The 6,000-nt window shown below is 43.9% G+C and overlaps 1 pseudogene; it reads right to left on the reverse strand.

Annotated features, from left to right (window-relative positions):
* Positions 1 to 12: 12 nt before the first annotated feature.
* LOC109478938 overlaps positions 13 to 6,000 on the reverse strand; it is a 15,198-nt pseudogene continuing 9,210 nt past the window's right edge.

Below are 6,000 nucleotides of genomic sequence, written 5' to 3' on the forward strand. Positions count from 1 at the left end.
TACTTTCGTACCTACCTCACTGTACAAGCAAAGTGTTTCAAATCACCCAGCTCACTACACATTCATCAAAACTGGTTCTGTACTCCTCGCACTTGAAACGTTTCTCACAAGTGAATCTGCATGTGTTTCCTCAAACTATCCAGTCGACTAAACTGCCTGCTGCACTCCTCACACTTGTAGGGTTTCTCCCCTGTGTGAGTCCGCATGTGTTTCTTCAGGGCACCCTGAGAACTGAACTGGCTGCTGCACTCTTCACACATGTAGGGTTTCTCCCCTGTGTGAGTCCGCATGTGTTCCTTCAGACTATCTAGTCGACTGAACTGCCTGCTACACTCCTCACACCTGTAGGGTTTCTCCCCTGTGTGAGTCCGCATGTGTTCCTTCAGACCATCCAGTCGACGAAACTGCCTGCTGCACTCCTCACACCTGTAGGGTTTCTCCCCTGTGTGAGTCAGCATGTGTCTCTTCAGACCTCCCTGTCGACGGAACTGGCTGCTACACTCTTCACACCTGTAGAGTTTCTCCCCAGTGTGAGTCTGCATGTGTTCCTTGAGATAATCTAGTCGACTGAACTGCCTACTGCACTCCTCACACTTGTAGGGTTTCTCCCCTGTATGAGTCCGCATGTGTTTCTGCAGACCACCCAGCTGACAGAACTGCCTGTTACACTCCTCACACCTGTACGGTTTGTCCCCTGTGTGACTCCGCATGTGTACCTTCAAATTACACAGTTGATTGAATTGCCTGCTACACTCCTCACATCTGTAGGGTTTCTCCCCAGTGTGAGTGCGCATGTGACTCTTCAGACGGCTCAGATGACTAAACTGCCTGCTGCACTTCTCACATCTGTAGGGTTTCTCTGCAGTGTGTGTCCGCATATGGATCTTCAGACTCTCCAGCTGACTACACTGCCTGTTGCACTCCTCACACCTGTAGGGTTTTTCCCCTGTGTGAGTCCGAATATGAGTCTTCAGATTACTCAGCTCACTAAACTGCCTGCTGCACTCCTCACACCTGTAGGGTTTTTCCCCTGTGTGAGTCCGAATATGAGTCTTCAGATTACTCAGCTCACTAAACTGCCTGCTGCACTCCTCACACTTGTAGGGTTTTTCCCCTGTGTGAGTCCGCATGTGTTTCTTCAGACTACCCAGCTGACTGAACTGCCTGCGGCACTCCTCACACCTGTAGGGTTTCTCCCCAGTGTGTGTCCGCAAGTGAATCTTCAGATAACACAGATGACTAAACTGCCTGCTGCACTCCTCACACCTGTAGGATTTTTTGCCAGCTACCCTGTCGGCAGATCCCCTTTCTGATCCTCTTCTGATGTCATCAGAGCCACTGCTATTTGTCGCCATGATAATGAAAGCTGAATTCACCTCTTCAGTCCTGGAGTAGAAGGATAAACCATATTTAATTTTAACAGTTTCTGGCTTTGGTAAACATAAATCATGATTGATAATGAAATGGATGATCTGAACTGAACTGAATAAAAATGAGACATTTAGATGAAGAAAGTACTAGTATACAGTCCCAAAATCTACAAAGAAAAAAGCAAGGCCTACTTGCAAAAGTTGTTGCTAGATAGATTAAGTTTAATGCCCTATCAGTTTGTGTGAGCCTTCATTGAGAAAATTCAAATGTGTCTGCTGGCTGCTTTCCATAGGGCAAATGAGGTAAGATTCAAAGTATCGTCGTCGCCAGTCATCCTCAAGAAGATGAAGCATGATTCTTCTTCAGTAGCTATACTGCAAAGTCTGCAATGTGGCTTAAACAAGGGCTCAAGTACGTATGGGGCGACAGTATCATTCTAAGAGTAGGGCCACACCAATTTATTTCCTTGGTTAACGGATTCGCCGCATGCTTTTTTTGCCGAATGAAAATAAAAATAAAAAACGTCATAGTTTAGACCCCACAGGCCGGTAATACCCTGAACAGGGAGACCCCAATGAAATTGCTGCAGTTGATACCAATGTCGCTAGAGGCGCTCCTGCACACATAGTCACATGACGTAAAGTAGCCAATCGTGGATTGTTTTACTTTCTGACCAATCAGATGCGATGTTCTGGAACCAAGTTGGCTCAGTCATTTGTTTTGTTTTGTTCTGCATGGCGGGAGCCTCATGGCGGACAAAATTTGTGGCGGAAGCTTTAAATTGTTTGAGAAAGCTGGAACTTTGGATCAAGGCAGAATCTAGGTACAGTACATGTAAAATTGAATAAATTTTGTCCCCTTTAAAGTTGTTGTGACTATTTATTTGCTTGTGAGAGTTAACATTCGTGTCATGTTTTAGAGTACATATGATGATGGTGGAACTTGGAAGTAACATGCTAAAACTTGTTTTCTGCATTTTGCTCGTGTACGAAAAAGATTATAAACCCAATGGTGTGGATAGCAAATAAAACACAATACAGTACATCCTCTCTTGTCTTTTGTTTCTTTCCCAGTATTTTCGTAACTTAATAAAGCAGTCTGGATTTCACACTACATGGCTGTATGGCAGGTAGTATCAAATTTTTATTTTTATTTTTTTTTCGCCCGCCCGCTCCATTTTTTTTCTACAAAAATCCGTTAACCAAGAAAATAAATTGGTGTGGCCTAAGAGTCAAATTATGACAAAGTATCAATTTTCTGATTCAATATCACAGATCCGGTTGTTGTACGTAAAATAATATATTATTACCTCCAAGGTATACTTCAAACAATCAAGTCTTGCAGTGGAACTGCTACAACAAGGCACTGATGTAGGTAGAAGGTAGAACACAGGTGAAGCCTCTGTGTTTTCCCTTTCAGCAGGGTAGGCAGTACTGCTGGACTGTGGAATCCTGCAGAAAATGGAAAACAAAATACTGTATGTGATCAGATTGCCCTGCATTTCCGATTTCTGTGTTTCACCTCGGTCAACAAAGCTTCAACTATAGTAGTTAGCTATACTTGTGCAATGCAGCTTTAACAAGGGCTCGAGTACGTAGGGGTGACAGTATCAGAAGAGTCAAATTATGACAATGTACCAATTTTCTGATTCTATAGCACAGATCAGCTTGTTGTACTACTAAAATAGTATATATTATTACCTGCAAGATATACTTTTTCATACAATCAAGTCTTGAAGTGGAACTGCTACAACAAGGCACTGATGTAGGTAGAAGGTAGAACACAGGTGAAGCCTCTGTGTTTTCCCTTTCAGCAGGGTAGGCAATACTGCTGGACTGTGGAATCCTGTGGAAAATGGAAAACAAAATACTAGTACTATGTGATTAGATTGGCTGCGTTTCTGTGTATCACCTCGGTCGACAAAGCTTCAACTATAGTAGTTAGTGGATCACCCCTAACTGATAACTAGTAATACCGGTACTACCTGTACAACAGTTATTGAACCTCCCCTAGTCTCCAGTCATTTCCTCCATGATAGAAACCAGATGTTTGGGCGGGAAGATCACCCGAGGCTCATGTAGGGGTTTACTGGAAGTTTTGACGCAAGTCATTTTCCAATTTCAAAATCAAAATTCACGTTTCTCTGCACAAATTAACAACTGACTTTTCAAAAGACAATCTTATTTCCTGTATGACAATTGCAAGCATCGATCTCTGCTATCGACGTCTTCAGTTTCAAAATTACGTAACCCCCTCTAGACCTTCTGCTTGGCGCGTCAACAAGAACTTTGTCAAAACAAAGATATACACACAAATTAAAAAAAAAAAACGACATAACCAAACAGGACTTCAACGTTTGGGTACCCTTGATGTTCCAGACACACTCTATACAGTTGTTGCAGACATAACTTTGTTTACAAACACGATGTCGTTGATTTTCGAGCCGTATCTTGTCACATGCATGGCAGACTCACAAATATATTTATTTTTTGACTTGAGACAGAACGCAAACAAAAATGTTTTAATACCTATCATTATCCTATAAAAGCGATAACTGTAGAGTAGACAAGCTCTTCGTACGTACCTGATTTGAATCGACGATATAATCTCAACGAATTAAACCGAAATAGTCTCGTAGAAAGATGAGGAGAAACCCTCGATACTTTCCTTCTGCCACCACGACACGGAAGGTTAGAGAATGAGCTCCGCGGAGCTGGAATTTATAATGAGGCAAAGAGGCTGGAGTTTCTTGTTAGTGCTATCCGCGGAGTTTGTATTCGCCACATGTCATTTGCGACAGAAATTTCCCGTTTCTCAGAACAGGGTCTCTTCCACACCTCTTTGTAGACTTATAAATTGTAGAATTTGTGCAAAATATGGCGCTATGTATTGGCATATATGCCACGGGAAAATTATATTCCGGGCTTGGCCCGTCATTGGAGTACCGATTTGCCCTGGCCCAAGCCCTACAAAGTACAGCTTCTCATCGTATCAATAGGAAAGTACTAGTAATATTGCAAATACTGCACTATACACTGTTGTTATATTATCAAAGGAAGTAATAACATTCAAATAGCAGAAAGTTTGATTTATTACATAGCCTGATCAAGGACCACCTTGGCCTAACAACAGAAATATGAGCCCGATTCCGACTTTCCAACGGCAACAAGCCAACAGCCAATTGATGGCACAAAATTACACCAATACATTTATGTGACTTGCTTGAACTTTACATGTAACGTTATTTATTATATATCAAGGCTAGTATCTATATGGTATAAGAAGACGCGGCGCCAAATTCAATTTCAATGGATATGTTATACTACTCACATGACGTGTCATTGTTGTTATCCATTTTAAGAAACAAATCTATTGCAACCAATTGAGTTACAGTCAACAGTTGAACTTCTATATTTTGTAACGATTTGTCAGTTACAGGTAAGCCTCTGTCACACATAGCCGATCATGACTCTCTGGTCTTTTCCCGACCATATGGTTGTGAGTTAGTCGTGCCAAGATCCTCTATGGTCGGGAGTTGGTCTAGTCTGCGAGGTTTCCTACGAGTCCCGGAAAGCAATATTCTGCTTGGATGTGATCAGTTGTAGCTAGAATAGATTGTACTCCAGCTTACTCCCAACCCAGCGTCGACCTTGGTCGGGGAATGGTCGGGAGCCAATGTCGTGGGAAGGGCCTGGATGTGACATGGGCTCTAGAATGTGAACGGAAGAGTACGCCGCTGAGTTCATACACACGAATGGTGACCGACAACTGCATGGCCACAAACTACGACATTAACAGTCACAGATAACTTCCTTTTCCTTCACACGGTAGAAACAGCTTCATGCACTACGTAAGTCTTGCGAACAGCCGCTACCCCTTCCATCGGTATAACCTCCTCCATTTGTTGTCCCCCCCTCCCCCTCAGCCTCCCTGCACCGTACACCCTCGCAGCAACCGCTCTTTCTCCCCCGTCTACAGCATCGGTAATAACACGGCTCTGGCTGCCTATCCGCTAGAAACGTGTAGTGGCGAACTCTCCCCATGTACACCCACCACACGAAACACGTGGACGATATACCCAGGAATATCACAATGGTCACACTACAGTACACAATCTCGATCCCGAGTTGGTTGGGCCCTGCCAGAAACTCCTTATAGGCGAGGAGGATTTTCTTGAGTGCCTCTGCCGTCCGGTTTTTCTCCAAGTCGTCTCTGCTGGCCCTCTCTACTTCCCGGACTCTCTTGTTGGTCAGTTTGTTTCGGACAGCTTTTCCGGTGGCCGTGTACACCTATGTGGTGTGGAGAGTGGAAATGTTGGTTGTGATTTTACTTTAATATATGGCGTGGTCACATTTATCGTAAGTCGTCATACGCTTTCGCAGTGTTTTCAAGCTTACCCTGGGTGCCAAACTAGTATTGGACCGTTAGTCGTTTTCCTTCGGCATGCCGGCAGCCAAGTGCCCTTCGCCCGCCTATCAAAATTACCGCCACGGAGGAGTTGAGCCCAGGGAAATTTGTCCGGCCCTAGTTCTAGGAAAACGGCTAACAGCCCGATACTAGTTTGGCACCCAGGGTAAAGCAGGCTGTGACAGCTAACAATCAACGACAATGAGCTAAGGTACTCTCCAA

Source organism: Branchiostoma belcheri, unplaced genomic scaffold, assembly GCF_001625305.1.
Source record: "Branchiostoma belcheri isolate BF01 breed outbred unplaced genomic scaffold, Haploidv18h27 scaffold1, whole genome shotgun sequence".
Lineage (NCBI taxonomy): Eukaryota > Metazoa > Chordata > Leptocardii > Amphioxiformes > Branchiostomatidae > Branchiostoma > Branchiostoma belcheri.